A 17,192-nucleotide genomic window follows, 5' to 3' on the forward strand; every position below is an offset into this window, starting at 1 on the left:
AGGCTGCTTTCAGCACCAGGGGTCTGAGTAAATGTATAAACATCCAGCCCTCAGCAGCTGAGAGAGCTGGACATACTGAAACATGAGTGTATTTGAAAATTTAGTCCCAGGTACAATCTGGCTTGTCAAAGGAATTTATGGACCAAGAATCAAAAAGCAATGGAAAAATAGAGTTCTGACAAATTTCTCAGTTCTTGCCACTTTAATTACTACTTAGAATAGCTCACACTGTGTTCTTGGACAGAATCCACTTGAAGTAATATATTCCTCTACTCCCTTAGAAATGAGTGACAATGTGCCCCATCCCCAGAGCAGTGGTATGGGAAGGAGGGAACATAACTCTTAAGCTAACCCTTTAAACTTTAATACAGTGGCTGATCATTTTGTAATTTACCTCTAATAATTGAACAGCAAGGAGTTCATTCAGGTGGAATAATGAACAAGGATGAGTAGTTTTATAGTATTTTTTTCCTCCTTTCAGAAACCTCCAGTACATTCCCTCCCTTCCTCCTCATCTCTGAATTGCACATATATAGGGAAGAATTTTATTTTGTAACTGATGGGAGCTGTGTTTCAAGATGTGACTTTTGACTATGATATCTCTGAATCAAACTCGAGATTCCCAAGGATGCTTGATTTTAACTCTGAGGGATGCATCCACAGCAGGGATCTACCCTGGAGCTGTTGGTCCTAGAAGTACATAGTACCTTGAAGTGGTGTTTCAGATGCTATTTTGTAATTTAATGGATCACATTACTTTCTTTTCAAGAAAAATTAAGTTTCTTGTGGGCTCAGTCAACAAGATGGAGCCATTTTAAGAATAACCCAGACATGACAGTACTGCACATGTATGTGGAAAACTCATTTTCCTAAATGATTCGTTTCCCTGTCCTGTCTTACAGGAAAATTAGACAGCTGGAAATCAATTCCTACAATTGAGCTGAAATCCTGCAAAGTAACATTTACTCTGAAGTATAAATTTAATAAAGTTACATATAAAGCATAAATTGAATATTGCCAGGGCATCTTTATAATGCTATTCTACATACTTTCTAATGCTGGGAGAAGTTCCTCTGGTCTGTTTTCAGTCCTACAATTATGAAGTATGCTATAAAGCAGAGCACAACTGACTATTTCCATCTCATGCAAGAAAAGTTACACAAAGTAGCAGAAACAGGTGCATTTTAGCTGCATTTCTAAAAGAGTTGATCTGTGAGTTGATCAAAAAGCTGTAAGGAAACTTTGCTCACAAAGCAGAGGTAAAATTGTAGAATTTTGAGAAAATCCATTTGTGCAATCCCTGGTTTTGAAAGTGTTGGGTTACAAAGTCAACCTGCAATACTGTGACTCAGAATGGGCAATCAAATCCTGGGATGTCTTCAACTCACTGCTACTTGTGAAAAATCTCCTCAAAATAAAAAGTAGCTGACATGTCCTGGGATGCTAAGGCAAACCTATTTCTTACTCACATGCGCTCTTCAGATCTTCCTCATGGCGGAAGTGCAATCCAATCCTATAAATCCAAAGTCTGATGGGCCCATTCTAAAGCTCCTCAAAGACACGGTCCTGTCAAACATCAGACGACATGTCTGTGCTGAGTCACCACAAAAGAAAGCTAAGCCAAGGCTCATGATTCCATGGGTGAACAGAGTTGATTTGCAGAGGAGTTGCATGCACTTTATTCCCCCTCCCACCCAGGATTTTGTTGTGCTTTCAAGATGCCTTCTGGGTTGGCCTCAAGATTTTGACAGAGAAGGGAATGACTGCATCTCATTTGTACTGGGATGTGGCTATCCAAATTTCTGCAGGGAATCTTACAGGGAGCATGGAGCTTTGGCAAACATCTGTCCCACTGCAGCTTTGGACTCTTCCAAAGGGGGCTCCTTTGGGCTTGACATCTGCAGGCCATTGCAGAACAGCGGGCTGCAGGCCGCTGCCAGAGCTCTGACACAACCAAAGTGTGGCAGCCCAAGAATCAGCCTACGTCTCTTTGGGATGTTCTGGGATTTTCAGTTGCCAGAAAAATAGCAAGCAGGACCAGAGGAGCTTTGTGCCAAGACCTAAGCCAGCGTGTCCCTGACAAAAAGGGAGGACAGCCTCCAAAGCGAGTAAGAGCAAAGACCAGCATGCACCCATATGCTCAAGAAGTGATTGCAGCCTAAAATACTCCTGGAAATTTATTATCTTTGCTTCTTTTTTCCCCTAAATGACATTGAAGAAGTGAGACTTTTCAGAACCAGCTATGATGCCACCAAGAAGAAGCAGACTTGCTTTCAGGCAAAGCTTTTGGGACCAAAAGGCATGTTTGCTTGGATTCCTTGGATGTCGTTTGGCTTGGCACATTATCTGAGTTCCCCTGGGATGCCTTGAGCACTGCCTTATGGACTGGGAGGACATTTTCTGCTGCTTTATGAGTGAGGAGAACTTGCCAGGCTTTTCTTTGGCATCAGCTGTACACAAGGTTGGCTTGCTGGGCACAAGAAAGTCACAGAGCAGCTGCTATTGTGAGGCCAAGGCAGCGGTGCCACGTCACAGTGCTGGTAGCACAGCGTTGTCCCGGTGCACACAAGGCCTGCTTGTCCAGAGTGGCTCTTCCACTCGCTCCCTGCAGGAGGATCCTTGTGCTCAAGGAGTTCTCAGCAGATGGCCTGCAACCCGAGAGGAGTCTGGTGTTTCCCTTGGGTGGCATTCAGTGTGCATACCCGCACAGCACTGCCAAAATGATTGGGCAGGTCTGTGCCGCGGTTTGCACGGTCTTTTCTGTTGTCTATTCTGGCTACTACCTGACCCAGCTGACTCGTAAGTAAAGGTTTCTCCTGGGGCTGGCATCACCCGGCTTTTGCTTCACTCTGCTCTTCATACCACACTAGTGACCCAGTGTATTTGGGAACAAAATGGCCATGAAGATGCCGCCGCTTGGGTCAATGTCCTGCCAGCAGCATCAGCTAAAAAGGGGGCATCTCTATACTGGGTGGCGGGTGCAGAGTATTTGCCGTGCAACCTGCAGTGCTTGCCTTCCCTCCCCGAGACAGTGCACGGCAGAGGAGTCTGTCATTTCCTCCGCTTGCTACCTCAACCAAGAGACAAGCTGCAAATTGCAGACTCTGCAGGGAGATCCTCAGAAGCACTTCTAGCAACTCAGTGGTTCTCTCCAGGAGTGAAGGAAAGCACCTTTCGCTCCAAATTCTGCCCCTTAGAGGCCTTGGCTGGGTGACTTGATCCTTTGACATTGTGCCCAGACACAGACTGTGATTCCCTTGGCCATGCAGCACAAAATCCAGTGCAGGGAGGGTTTGCTGCTGTTCCTGGGCTGATTCAGCAGGGAGCTGCCACAAGGAAGGGGCCCTTTGTGGAAGCTTTGCTGGGCTACCATCTTCAGCCCAGGGATGGGAATTAGGGCATGCCATTTAAAAGAATATCTATCTAAAATGCAGGAAAGCAAAGAGGAAAATGCTGCTTGAGCTGTTGGGCACAACAGAACCTCAGAGTGTTGAAGAGCCATGGGCATTTCCACCACCGTATTTCTGATTCTCTCTTGACAAAAGAGGCCCAAATGTAGACAGAGCCTACTATAGCACCCTTGTTGTTCCCTTGCTTGCTGTGGGAAAGAGCTGTTGCTCTGGGAGGCATGTTTCCCCTGTGGGAAAGGGAAATGCTCTCTGTGGGAAATGCTCCCACTGCCTTGTGCTGTGGGAGTGGCCAGCACAGGGCCTTTTCTAAGGGCCTTTTGCCTTGCTTGCTGCAGGTCACCTGACACACATATGGAGGTAAGCCTGTCCTTTGGTGAGTGGCAAAGGAAGCTGTGACGTTGCTGGCGTGTGAGAATTGTGCGGCAATTCTGCCAGCTTGGCCTGTTGCAGTCGAGTGTGGAGTGCCAGCGTGGGAGGCTGAAACAGACCAACTGCCCAGTGACATCAGCAGCAGCAAAGGGAGCACAGCTGTTTGCTGCCTTTCATCTCTTGAAAGGGAAGAGCCTTTCAAGAGATGAAAGGCAAATGGGACAGCTCCAAGGCATCTTGCTGCTTCTAGGCAGCAGGGAAGCTCAAATGCACAGCAAGATGGAGTAGCACCTCATTCAGCCAACTTCCTCGAGTTTTCAGGACTCAGAGTCCCACTTGTATCAAGGTGTATGATTTCCCCTTCTTCTGGGTCCTTTCCCAGCTCAATAGAAAGCAGCTCCTAAGAGACTGGATTTTGCCCATCTCTCTCACTTCTGTCTGTCTGCAGGGCTCAACAGCAGGGTCAGCAGCTCCTCTGGCTGCCTCTGTCATTGAGGAAGAGGCTGAAGAGGAGCAAATGAACATCAAGCCTCCAGCTGCTGTCCCTCCACAGCCTGAAAGTGCAGAGCCAGTAAGTGGCAACTGAGCTCGGCACTACCTTTGGTGCAGGGCCAGGCTTCCAGTTTTGGAGCAGCCCTTGTTGCTGGTGGCTGAAGATGCTGGCCGCTGTGTGCCTGTCGTGATGTAGTGCCGCTTCAGGCAAGCCAGTGAGCCCTGCCCAATGGGTTCTTAAGTCTGACACTTAAGCTGGGATGCTGAGAGGGCCCGAGAATGTCTCTTGGGATCAGACAGGAGGCAGCATTCAATGATTCTCAGTGTAGGAGTCAGCCCCTTGTGCCCACTGTCAGTGCAGGCTGCCTGTGGTCAGCGGACAGAGCGGCCCAAAGGCGCAGTTGACAGCCTTGCAGGGGACCTGGGAGACACTGGCTCCTGGAAGGGACCTGCTCTCTCCATGGACTAATTAACTTCAGGCTGTGCTTCACTTCCAGCCGCTCAGAGCAGAGTTTGGAGCAGAGAATCCTTGGCAGCCCTACCTTGTAAAGGGTGGGTGGGTCTGGGCAGGGCTGGAAGGCGTCTCCGAAGGGCCGCTCCCTAAAGGCTGCCATGGAGAGGGGAAATCCGTGAAACAGATCAGAGAAGGGACATGCTGCGGGCTTCTGAGCAGACCTTTGCATGCCAGCTCTGGGCTGATTTCATTGCCCAGGGAAAGACAGGAAGAGGAAAGCAACGAGGCTCTAGGGCCCTGCTCTGATCTCTTTCTGGATCTTGGCAGCTCCATGGCTACCTTGTTGCCAGTGTCTTGCAGAAAAGCTGCAAACATGGAGCATGGAGGTGGCCATGAGGGGCTGAATCCAAGCAGCCTTTGGGCTTTTCCCAAAGTTGCCTTTGAGAAGAGGACATGGGAAACGCCCAGGCTGGAGAGGCCTGGCAGTGGCTGACAGCACCTTGCCAAGGCTTTGCTTTGGCCGTGCGCTGCGCGGGGCATGTGTGCCAGCCACCCTTCTGACGGGCAATCCTTCCTTGTCCCAGCTCAACACAGGCTCTGCAATTCAACCTGGTGCCGCTGGAGCAGTGTGGCCTGCAGCAGCTCGCTCGCCCCCTGCTGCTGGCACTGCCTGCAGCAGTGCAGCCCAGCAGCCCGAGATGAGGCAGGAGCAGGGCCTGAAGGCACTAAGTCGGGTGCATTTCTTGTCTGCCAGAGCAGTGTGTTGGGTGTGTGTCTGCGTGTAGGCTATGCCAGAAGCTGCCCTTTGGTCTCAGAGGCACTCAGGCCTCTCTGCAGAACCTGTTGTTGCGCTTTGAGGCAATGCGGCAGCACTCAGGGATTTCCTGCTGTCGGTGAGGGCAGCTGGGCCTGGCTTGGCTCTGCCTGGGCTGCCTTCTGTGCCAAAGACAAAAGCAGAGATTGTTTCTGCTTCAGCAAAAGGCTGGCACCTAGCAAGTGACTAGGCCCCAGGGAGATCTCTGGCCCCAGCTGTTTTCGGGCTTCCATTCTTACTCCTCCTCCAGCTCACACACTTTGTGCCCCTGGCAGTGAACCTGCCAGTGATGGTGGCTGTGACTGCAGAGGCTGCAAAGGCCCTTGGTTACCTCTTAGGGCCCACTTTATAAGGGCTCCTCATTTTGGCTTATGGCATGGGATGCAGCACTTGAAAGAAATCAAGGCCTTCTTGGAAAGGCCACCTGATGAAAGGTGGAGAAGATGGCCCTCCCACTTGCTGGTCACAGCAGCTGGAAGGCAAAGGACCGCAAAGGGCCCAGAGCTGTCGGCAGCGGGGCTGCCTTTGGGAGGCTCTGGGCAGCGGCATCTCTGGGTGCGAGTGAGAGCCCTGCACTGCTTTGTCTTTCAGGGAGCATTGTGAGTCTGGGCCAGCCAACGAGCAAATACATGGCATTTGAAGAACTGGGCCGAGGGTAAGCGTGGCGTCAGCTCCTTTTACAAAAGTGTGGGCCAGGTCTTTGGCTGGTGCAATATCAAATGTGAAGTCAGGCAAGCTCCAATGACGGTCAGGCTCTGGCTTGACCTCCTGTCGCCAGCCTGGACTGCTCGGTCGGAACAATCTGAAGGCCTGACCAAACACAAGTTGATGCTGGTATTGTCTTGCTTGCAGCAATGAGGAGCAGGAGCTGGGAAACGCCCTGGCCCTGCAGCTTTCTGGCCTGAAAGAGCACCTTGCCATTCAAGAAATGTCAGATTCTCAAGGACAGTCTTCTGACTCTAATTGTTCTCATTTTTGACACACCTGCACAAGGAGGAGAATTCCCCTTAGGTTTGGAAATGACCTGGCTGGGCATGCGCCTTGGAGATTTCCAGTGGCCCTTGGTCTTCATGCTGCACCTTAGTGTTCCCTTGGACAGGCTGCCCCGCACGGCAGAGGGCTCGCGGGCTGACGTGCTGTTGGCCGAAGAGATGCTGCAGCCAGGCATTTTCTAAGGAAGGCATGCAGGCAGCCTGGGGAGATCTGCTGCCTAGGCTTGATTCCAGTGCCAAGGGCTAAAGGGCTCTTTCTGCTGCTTTTGTCTTTCCAGGGGGTTTGGAGCTGTTTATAAAGCCCTTGACACCAGCAGTGGACAACAGGTAAAGTGCCAACAGCCCCATGCTATGTTGCAGCTCTGGAGCCCTTTCCCTGCTGCTGTGAGCTCTGCCTGGAGGTTTGGGTGGCAGCTCCATGTGTGCAGCAGAGGCTGTTCCTCTCAAGTACAGTCTAGGCTCAGGGGGCAGAATGCGTTTGGGATGGCCTTTGGTGCTTCTGCTAAGCTCTACTGTCTAGTGACAAGACACTTTGGCCCAGCCCACTGCCTCATTGCACCAGCACTCGCTCCATGCTCCTTGTGATCTCGAGCAAGGTGTGTCTTCTCAAGGGAATGGTGGCCAATGTCATTTCAGGTGGCAATCAAGATCATGTCACTTGAGGAAGGGATGTCTGAGGAGCTGGCTGCCAATGAAATCCTGGCAATGTGAGACAACAGGTGTCCCAATATTGTTACCTACTTAGACAGCTTGGCGTATTCTCTTGTCAATGTAGCTTTAGGTAGTGCAAGCCTGAAGAGACGATGCCCTTTGGTCACTGGCAGAGAAGGAAGATGGTGATGATTTCTCTGCTGGTCTCCAGAGCGTGGGAGGAGATGGAGCTGGTGTTCAATAATCTCTTGTGGCACACGTAGCTTGGAGAGCAGTTGCAAAAACCTGGTTCAGGCCCTGGGGTGACTGAGGCTGTGCCCATTGCTGTCTCTCCATGCCATGGTTTCCTTCTTTCATCTACCTGGTGGATGCGGAGCTCTGGCTGGCCATGGAGTTCATGGATGGCAGCACCTTGTTTGATGTGCTCGGGGCAGTGTACCTGGAGGAAGGACAGATAGGCGCTGTCTGCCAGGAGGTGAGGGATCCCGCTTGTGCTTCCCCGAGCCTGCCCAGGATGCTGCTTGCCAGCTGGAGGTTAAGGAGAGCCGAGATTTCTTATTCTCAACTTTCTTTTGCTGCTGCGGCTGCTGCTGCTGTCACAACACATAGGAGAAGAAAGAGCATGGGAAGTGAACTGCCTGCCGGTGTCCCTGCACTCCTCAGGCTCTGTTCTTGCACTCTTCCATCCTGTCTGTCCTCTGGCACTGGTGCTCACTCACTCGCTTGGTTTCACTTGCTTCCTCTTCTCAGCTTTGCCTGGCAATGTTTGCCTGGAGCCTGTCTGTCTGTCCTACATTCCTTACCACTGGAAGGCAGCATGCAGGTGGCAGAATTTCAAGCTAAGGGCAAAAAGCCATCCTCAGCTTCAAAGGATAGCATTGCAGCCCAGATGGCAACGAATTCTGGAACAGCTCTAAGGTGCTGCTTCCTCCTCTGCTGCCACTAGGCTCCCCCAAAAATCTTTGCCGTGTCACCTCCCAGCCAAAGGTAACGCGCTTCCTACCAAAGGCCAGTGCAACTTTTGGGAGCCCAGATGCCTTCGCTTGGAAATCGAGAAAAAAACTTCCAAGAGTGTTGAAGCAGCAAGCTCATCTTGGTGACAGAACCATGATGCTACGCCCTCGCTCACAATTGCCTGAGAAAGCCATCAATGCCGTCGAGCTCTTTCCTTTCTGGTGGGATGAAGTCAGATCCTGCACGTTCACTTTCCCTCCCTCCTTTTTCTCTCTGAGTGCCTGCAAGGACTGCATTTCCTTCATTCCCACCAAGTCATCCACAGAGACATCAAAAGCAACAACGTCCTTGTGGGCATGGATGGATCTGTCAAGTTGGGTGGGTATCCCTGCTGGGCTGCAGCATTTCCAGCACATGCCATGCACTTGCATTTTGGTGAGTGCCACTTGGGCAGAAGCGCCGCTTGGCCAGTGTGTGAATGGTGAGAATATTTTGGAAGTGGCCAATGCTTTATTTGCCTGGCTCCAGGCACGTGGAAGGAGAGCTCAGCTGCTTTTTCAGCTCGATTCAGCATGGCCTGGTCAGGCTTGGAGTGGGCAATGGTTTTGGCCACTTTGCCAGTGGTAGCTGGCTTTGACAGGCTTTGTTTTTGTCCTCAGGTGGCTTTGGCCTCTGTGCTCAGCTCAGCCCTGAGTGCAGCAAGCACAGCTCCAGCGTTGGCACTCCCAGCTGGATGGCACTGGAGGTGGTGAGAGGAGAAGCATACGGCCCCAAAGTGGACATCTGGTGCCTGGGGATCACGGGGCTGGAAATAGTGGAAGGGGAAGCTCCTTACGAGGGAGAAGCCCATCTCAGGGTAAGGTGCAGCTTAGCAAGAGGGCTCTGTGTGGAGAGAGCTGATGTGGCTAGCAAAGGAGCAGGTGCAGTGTCCTCTTGCATCCTTGTGCTGTAGGTTGTTGAACTGATAGAAAGGAACGGTCCCCCAAAACTGCAGAAGCCCAGGCACCACTCAGCTCTCCTGTGCGACTTCTTCCACTGCTGCCTGCAGGCAGACGAGGACAGGCACTGGTCTGCCCAGGAACTCCTGCAGGTAAGAAAAAGCAAAGGGGCAAAAAGCCCTGTCAGCTGAGGACACCTGCATGAAGGGATGAGGAGGAGTGTGGGCCACGTGGCGCACACAGCTCCCAGGACAGGAAGGTGCAGGGGGACATGCTGCCCTCGGTGCTCTTTGTGTGTCTTGCTGGTAGCCAGGGAATCCTGCTTGAGTCCATGAGGATGGGATCCTGGAAAGTAAGAGTTCCTTTCTTTGTTCTTTTTTCCTCTGGGAAGCATCCCTTTGTGACCTCAGGCGATCCTGCCTCCAGCCTGGCTGCTCTGATCATCTCAGCCAAGCAAGTGCAGGAAGACTGGAGAGGAGACACCTGTGCCTGAGGAGGCCCCTATGCCCCACCAGCCGAGAGGAGGGAAAAGGGGATGTGTCATCTTTAGGCAGAGCTCCAGCCACCCCTTGAGTATTAGGAGGAGCTGTGCCATAGATAGGGAATGTGATAGGTTTCATATTTGCTCAGTTTAGGTCTTAGGTTAAGTTAGTTTAGGTGTTAGGTTAGGTTAGGTTAGGTTAGGTTAGGTTAGGTTAGGTTAGGTTAGGTTAGGTTAGGTGTGTGTTAGGTTCAATTTAAAGCTCTGTTGTTTTTTCTTTCTCAAAAGGATGAAAGTTTAAAAAATTAGGAAATATAGGGATCAATTTTTAAGCACTATGGAACATAGGTAGCTTAGATAATAGAGGATTGTTTAGCTTAGAATAGAGTATTGTTAATTTAGGGAAGCTCCGAGGTATCTTTTAAGTAAAAATCAAAGAATTGTCATAATAAGAATTCAGCTGTGAGTGGAAAAGCTGGGCTGCAGCCCAACTGGAGCCGGCAGGTGCTCCAAACTGTCAGCCTGAACAGGCCACCTGCAGGACAGAAGGATGAAGATGGTGAAGTAGCGAGGGGATACTTTGTTTCAGCCTGAGTGCCAATAAAAGTCTAAAATATCCAGAGTGTTGTAAGACTTCCTTCCTAGCCAGGTGGTAGCTAAGTGGACAGTCCCTTTCAGAGGCCCAAAGAACATAGTGAGGTAAGCAGCTTTGCTTACCTGAAGTGTGGAATGCCCGTGGAAATCTGCAAGACTTGCGGGTAATGAATGCCAGGTAATGAGCTCACATTCAGGACAACACTAGGAGGTAGATGTGCAGTCCTTTCTGGGCCTCTTGTCTTGAAGATGTCAGGGTGATCAGCAGGAATCACCATTTTGTTCCCACCCTCCTCTCACTATGTCACCTATGAGATGGAATGGCATTCTCATAGTGGCATCTGGCCCTTCCTCCCTGCTTCTCTTTTCCCCCCTTTTCAGCCCAGAGACCCAGGGACCATCTGGGCCAGCCTCATCCCCCATGGGTGTGTGCAACCACCAGGGCCTCCTGCACAGCCCCATTCCCACTCTGCTGCCTCCTTGGCCTTTTCCCACATCTGGGCCAGCCTGTTGTTGCCAGCTGTTGGACACACACACACACACACACACACACACACACACAGAGAGCATACCACACCTCTCAGGGAGCAGTTTGATGGAGGAGCCCCTGCTAACCACGGCTCACCAGCCGGGCACTTTTCCCACCCATCTGTTGCTCCATTTGGACTCCATCTGCTGGGATACCCCCTGTGAGGGACTACTCAGGGCCTGGATGCTCCTTGAATGGCGCCCACAGGCCTGATTTCCACACCTCCCCATTCCTCCTACCCCTAAGGCTGCCTCAGCCTTCTAAACACAATTGTTCTTACTCCAATGGCTTCCTTTGCTTTACTTCCTACTGTAAGCAGGAGTACACAGTTTTGATTGTCTTTATTCTAGAATGTCATGGTTTAGGCCTGGCACAGAGCCAGTGCCCCCATGAGAATACCCTCTCCCTGGTGTCTGCTGTGAGATGTGACCAGGAATAAGCAAAGCAGGCTCCAGCTTAGAAACAGAGAAAACTTTACTAACTAAACTACAAGAAAAGAAGAGGGGAAAAACTATAAGGAAAAAAAATGAAAACCTTACAAAAGCACCTTCCTCCTCCCCCACACCAAATTTCCCAATGCAATACATTCCCCCAAATCATCAACTCTCAGTCCAGCACCACCCTTTAGAATACTCAGTCTTCAGTTCATGAAGAGGAGAGGAGTCCTTCTTGCACCATAGGCTTCCCCTGGAAACACATTGAAACCTCGTGTGCTCCCATGTCACTCAGCACCACCCAGAAAGTCCTTTGCCATTGTGACATCTTCCTTCCATGCCCAGTGCTCTCACCACTGTGCATGGACCAGAGCTGCTTTTAGGGTTGTCTTTCAAGGATGCCTTGTCTCACTCCATAAAAGGCACAGTCTCTCCTTCGGGACATCTGTCCCCCCCATTTTTTTCACCCCCTGGGGCCGAGGGGTACTCACACTGAACCCTCCCGGTTCTGAGGCACTGCCTCCCCCTGGAATGCAGTCTCTGTGTCACGGGAATAAAAATGGTTCAGTCTATGAGCACACAAGAAAAGTCCAGCCAAAAGGCCACTCCGTCATCTCTCCCCCACTCAAGAGTCTTCTGCCCTTCCCTCGTGGCCCATTCCCTCTTATCTTATCTCTTATCTCTCTTCTCATTCAGCTCCAGGAGGATCAGCATTTTGCAAGGTCTCAATCATGCAAGAAAAGGGTTAAAAATTTCAGTCTCTGCCTGTCCCAGAGCTCCGGAACTCCCACGCTGCCCTGACCTAGCATTCCCCGCCTTCTCCTCCTTGGCCAGCACTGCTATCGAATTCAGATGCTGGCTCTCCCTCTCTCTCTTCCCTGGGCAGGGGGTGGCTGCCCAATGTCTCCTGGGGCTCTTCCACCCTTCCATCCTTGGGCTGGGCCTACCTGAGGGCTGCGTGGCTTTTCCCCTCCCCCCACCCAGCTGTCACTTGGACAGGGGGAGAGATCCAAAGCCTTTCCCGACGGAAGTCCAAAAGAGAGCCTCTCAGGCGCGCAGCTCTGCTTTTAACGCCTGTGTGTTTTCAGAGGTGTGTCCAAACCCCACTGGCCACATCAGGTGCCAATATCAAAATCTGAGCACCCATTGGTTTGACCACAGCATCCCAGAATTCCCATTTCCTGGTTCTGGTCAAACCAGCACATAGAATTAATAAAAAGAAGTTGGAAGTGCTGCTAGAGTTTGTCATTTCAAACTTGAAGCAACTTCAAAAAGTAGAGAAGCTTTCTGTGCAGCTTTTCAGTTAATTTGAAGTCTCCTTCCTCTTCAATCAGTTTCAGCATACCTTTTGATTCTCCTTTGCTGTCATTTTTTAAGCTTCATCACTTGTCTATCGATCTGTAAAAACACCCTGTAAAAAAACCCAAAACAAATTTACTATCCTTTGTATTTTGCCTCTTCTGGAAAAGCTGAGGCTCCTGTGATCTTCTCCTGCGATCTAGACTTTGATTCCCATCTTGACTCTGGCCAAGAGCAGAACAAATGGAATTTATTACCTGCTAGTAAGATCTGCTACCAAAGGTCACAGTTAGAGCTAAGCATGGTGCTTCTCTCCCTCCATTGAATACACATCTTTGTGTCTAGGCCTGGTGATTTCCAGGAGCACCTGGAAGCTACTGCCAAGGACAAAAGTCTCACTCTTGCTGGTTTGGACATGGATTTTTTGGTAGGATTTTGATCTACATCTACAGTGACCTACAGGAACTGGATCTTTGACAAAAAGTGCCTTCAAGCAACATTTCTAAGCATAGTGGGCAATGAAGTCCAGATACTAATGAGTTGTGGTTTGTTTGAACTCTGTGTAACATATGGTACAATATCCTAAAACATAATTTTTTTGAGTGTTTCAGGTGTTTAAAACTTAGGCTTATTCTTGTCAATACTTTTCTTTCCTCCCTTCAGAAATCTGCATGCCCAGGTACTAATTTCTTTCTCAGTTTGTTGACAAGTTACCTGTCAGACAATACTTGTTTCTTGACTCAGAGATGGGGAAACTGTCACCATTAGGCCGGACGTGACATACACACGTGATCAGGGTTCAAAAAGAAAAAGTTTTTTTTTATTCTGCGTGTTCTCCCGCTTATACACTCTTAACAAAGCGTGATCTTAAGTCCGCTGCCGACCTTTGCTCACAGGTGGCCATCAAGCGAGTGTCCCGGGAGCGCATCTCGCAGTGGACGTGGCTGGTGAGTCAGCGGGGCCAGCGGGGCATGCCGGGCGGGGCTGAGGCGAGGCCCGGCAGGGCGGCAGCCGGAACGCTGCGAGGGCTGGGCAGGGGCTGCCCGAGGCACGGCGCAGCATTGACCCCACTGATGGCATCGCGCTTCCCCCGCAGCGCAAGGGCGCCCTTGTGCCCCTGGAGCTGGCGCTGCTGTGGAAGGTGTCGCGGTCTGGCTTCCACGGTGTCGTGCAGCTCCTGGACTGGTTTGAGGTGCCCGAGGGCTTCGCACTGCTCATGGAGGGTCCGCAGCTCTGTCAGGACCTCTGGTACTTCCTGCACGAGTGGCGGTTCCTGACGGAGCCCGTGGTGGGGGGGGCTGTTCTGCCAGGTGCTGGAGGCCGTGCGGCGCTGCAGCAGCCGTGGTGTCCTGCACCACCACATCAAGGCTGAGAACACCCTTGTCCACCTGGCCACGGGCAAGGCAAAGATCATCGACTTTGGGTGCGGCATGATCCTCCAGGACACGTTCTACACCCGGATGTCAGGTGAGCCCAAAACCAGGGCACAGCCGGGCAGCAGAGGTTCCCCCCTTGGCTGTCAGAGGGGGAAGAGGGAGAGAAGGAAGGGGGGAAGGAAGGAGGGGGAATCCTTCTTCAGCCAGCTGCTGCCAAGTTGCTTTTTGGCAGGGCAGGGACTGGCTGTTGTGGAACAGGAGCTGGCTGGGAGGGAGGGAGCAGCATGGGCCTGATGAGCTGTGCCCTTGTCCCATAGGAACACCGGAGTACAGCCCACCGGAGTGGATCCTCTTTGACTGCTACCATGGCCAGCCAGCCACCATCTAGTCCCTGGGCATCCTGCTCTATGAGCTGGTCTGCGGGCACCTTCCATTCCACAGAAACGAGGACATTGTCCGGGACCAGCTCTTCTTCCTGCCACGGGTGTCTCAAGGTGGGGATGTGCCTTCAAGGCACGAGGGGAAGAACGGGGTTGGGAGGGGCAGCTGGCACATAAGTGTCCTGCCCTTGCAGCTGGTGAGGAGGTGGATCTCCTGGGCTCAGCTGGAGGAGGTGGCACCTGTGCCTCTGTGCTGGTGTCCTCGGCAAGAGAGGATCGATAGGAAGCTTTTGAGTGCAACTCTGAGCACTCCTGGTGTGGCCTGGGCACTGTGGAATGTGGGAGAGCATGGACAGGAGCCTTGTCCCGCTGAGCGGTGGTTTCTGGTTTCTCTCCGCAGAGTGCCAGCACCTCATCAGGTGGTGTTTATGTGTGGACCCCACAGACAGGCCATCACTGGAGGACCTTTTTGAGCATTCTTGGCTGCAGGAGCTGTGCCTGGCCCAGGAGACAGCAGAAATGCATCCCTGTGCACAGTAGGATCCAGGAGCCCAGCAAGTAGCAGCGGTACGCGTCTCGTGGTGCTGGAAGAAAATGGAGTGTTTCCCTGTGACCGTGGCACAGAGGAGAGAGCACAGCCAAGGAGATGCTTCTGCTGCTCCCCACAAGCTGTGGAGGGAGCGGCTCCGTGCTGCCTGTCCCACTGGAGAATTGGTGGCAGTGCGGTGAAGGTGCCAGGGACTGGGACAGGGGAAACATCCCCCTGCAGCTCAATGGCATCGTGATGTCCCCACAAGCTGAGGCACAGCTGGCGTGTTCTTCTGGAGCACGATGTGGAGCTGGGAACACCATCCTGGAGCTGGGAACACCATCCTGGAGCTGGCCGCTGGCGGGACAGTGCCCATTGTCTTTGGCTGCGGCCCCTGCCTGAAGGACACGTTCTGCGCCCCAATGGAATCAAGATGAGTACCCAGCCGGTGCAGGGGCGGGGGGATGCTGGTGCTTCCAGGCACAGCAGGGCTCAGCCTGACTACACGCCAGAGGTTCCCCACTTGGCGGCGCTGGGGAATATTAAGTTTTCTGCTGGCCGCCGAGCTGCTTTTTGGCGGTACAGGGGACGAATGTTGTAGAAGGGGAGCCAGCTCCTGGCCTTGCTGACAGCTTCTGCTAGCCAGCCTGGCACGGGCTTAGGCGGGGGCAGCCAGTCTGACAAAAGCATCCATCCATGTGCATGGGGGGCGGCAGGAGGGGACGGGTTCCGAAGCCATGCCTCAGCTGGTCTACTCTGCAGGCCCTCGAGGAAGGGCTGCGTTTATGAATGGGAAAAGTTGGGGAAAATCCCCACCTGTGGACAGGTTTAATTCTCACATGGAGTAGTCAGACCCTCCTCAGGTCCATGAAACAGTGACAGGCTTTGTGCTTTTTCTTGTTTCCAGGTCTTGTTTTGAATTGACTTTCATGCAATTGTTCTTTGTTTTTCCCAGGAGGATAACACCTGGTGCCCGGACCGGACGGGGAAGAGCCTGCAGTGTCCATGGAGTGCATCCAGTGCCAGCGCTACCCCAGGGGCCACAGTCTGCACGGACAGCCCCTTCTAGAAGGACAAGGACCTGGTGTGGGATCGGCTCCTCTCCTGGCAGCAGCTCTCCAGAGGTGGGCACCCGGCTCCACAGCTCAGCTGGTAGAAGGGCTCTGGGCAGGTGACAGCGGGCACACAGGCATCCCGCTCTTGCAGCTGCTGAGAAGGTTGCTGCTCTGATTAAGCAGAGGAGGTGGAACGTGGCCTGCCACGCTGCCCTTCTCTAAAAACAGAGAATGGGTCGGGAGGTTTGGGCTCTGAGCACAGCCAGCAGCCTGGCCCGGGCACAGGCCATGGTGGGACAGGGGGACAGGAGCCTGCTGCGACTGACCGTGGCTCTCTGGTTTTTTATCCACAGGCTGTCAGCACCTCATGCCATGGGAATGGCCCCACTAGGCCTGCCAGGCTGGGAGGACTGGAGGGCGGCCGACCTTCATTTGCTATCAAAAATAAATTGGGTTTTTTTTGTCATCGTCATCATTGGAGCATTTCTTTCATCCTTTTCCAAGCTTTTGGCCTCCTGTGATAAATGGATGTGATTAGTTCTAACAAAATTGTAATTATTTCAATATATTTGGGAAATAATTGGAAAGGTATATGTGTTAATATTATGAAACAAATGTGTTTCTTTGTAGATGATACATGTGGGAAACAGGATACAGGAGATTGGAATTGGCCTTGATGAACAAAATTTAGGAAGACTCCCAAGTCAGAATTGGCATAAAGACAAAGTTAAGACAACTCCCAGGACAGGATTGGCTGTGACATGAATAAAGTTGGGACGATTCCAGACAGGGAGTCTAAAATAGTGTTCTTATCTGTAAAATAATGAGGCTTAATTGGAACATAGTTCTTACTTACATAACACAGGACTTGGGGCACGTGCACAACCTGCCAGGTTATTCAGAGGACAGCAAGGAAGACTGTTGGCCTTCTCCAAGAAGAGCACCAGAGAGCCAGAAGCCCCCTTAGCCACAGCGGGAGCATGCGCTGTGTGTGTGGTGATGCAGATTTCAAGAATCAGAAATAGGAGGAGATTTACAGGAAAATATTGATGAATATGGATTGGCACACAGTATATAAGTTGTGTTTGGATTCTTTTGCCTTTTGCACCTGAGGCAGGGTGGCAAGCCCTCCCCACACCCCAATCAATCGGTTTTGCTTATGCTTTATCCGAACCGCTGCCAAATTTCTTTTTGTAACTACTGAATTCTATTTGATTGTATTATTTTATCTCAGTTAAAACTGCTGCTAAATTTTAAGATTGTGGTTTATTAAATTAGACATATGGGACCTCATTTATAACATGAAAAATACGACTTAATAGTTTACAAAACCAAAATGAATATTATTCAGCTAAATTAACAAGGAGTAAAAAAGCATTCAAGACTTAATCACAAAGGATAAAGTAACAGAAATGATGGTACTTGATTAAATGAATACATT

At 51.3% G+C, this 17,192-nt stretch overlaps 2 pseudogenes; both read left to right on the forward strand.

The window, feature by feature from the left end:
* The window catches only part of LOC134413706 (serine/threonine-protein kinase PAK 3-like), a 30,556-nt pseudogene extending 21,291 nt beyond the window's left edge, over window positions 1-9,265 (forward strand).
* A 1,051-nt stretch (window positions 9,266-10,316) lies between these two features.
* Window positions 10,317-14,707, forward strand: LOC134413707 (serine/threonine-protein kinase pim-1-like; annotated as a pseudogene).
* The last annotated feature ends 2,485 nt before the right edge of the window (window positions 14,708-17,192 follow it).

This window comes from Melospiza melodia, unplaced genomic scaffold (genome assembly GCF_035770615.1).
Source record: "Melospiza melodia melodia isolate bMelMel2 unplaced genomic scaffold, bMelMel2.pri scaffold_48, whole genome shotgun sequence".
NCBI classification, from domain to species: Eukaryota; Metazoa; Chordata; class Aves; order Passeriformes; family Passerellidae; genus Melospiza; species Melospiza melodia.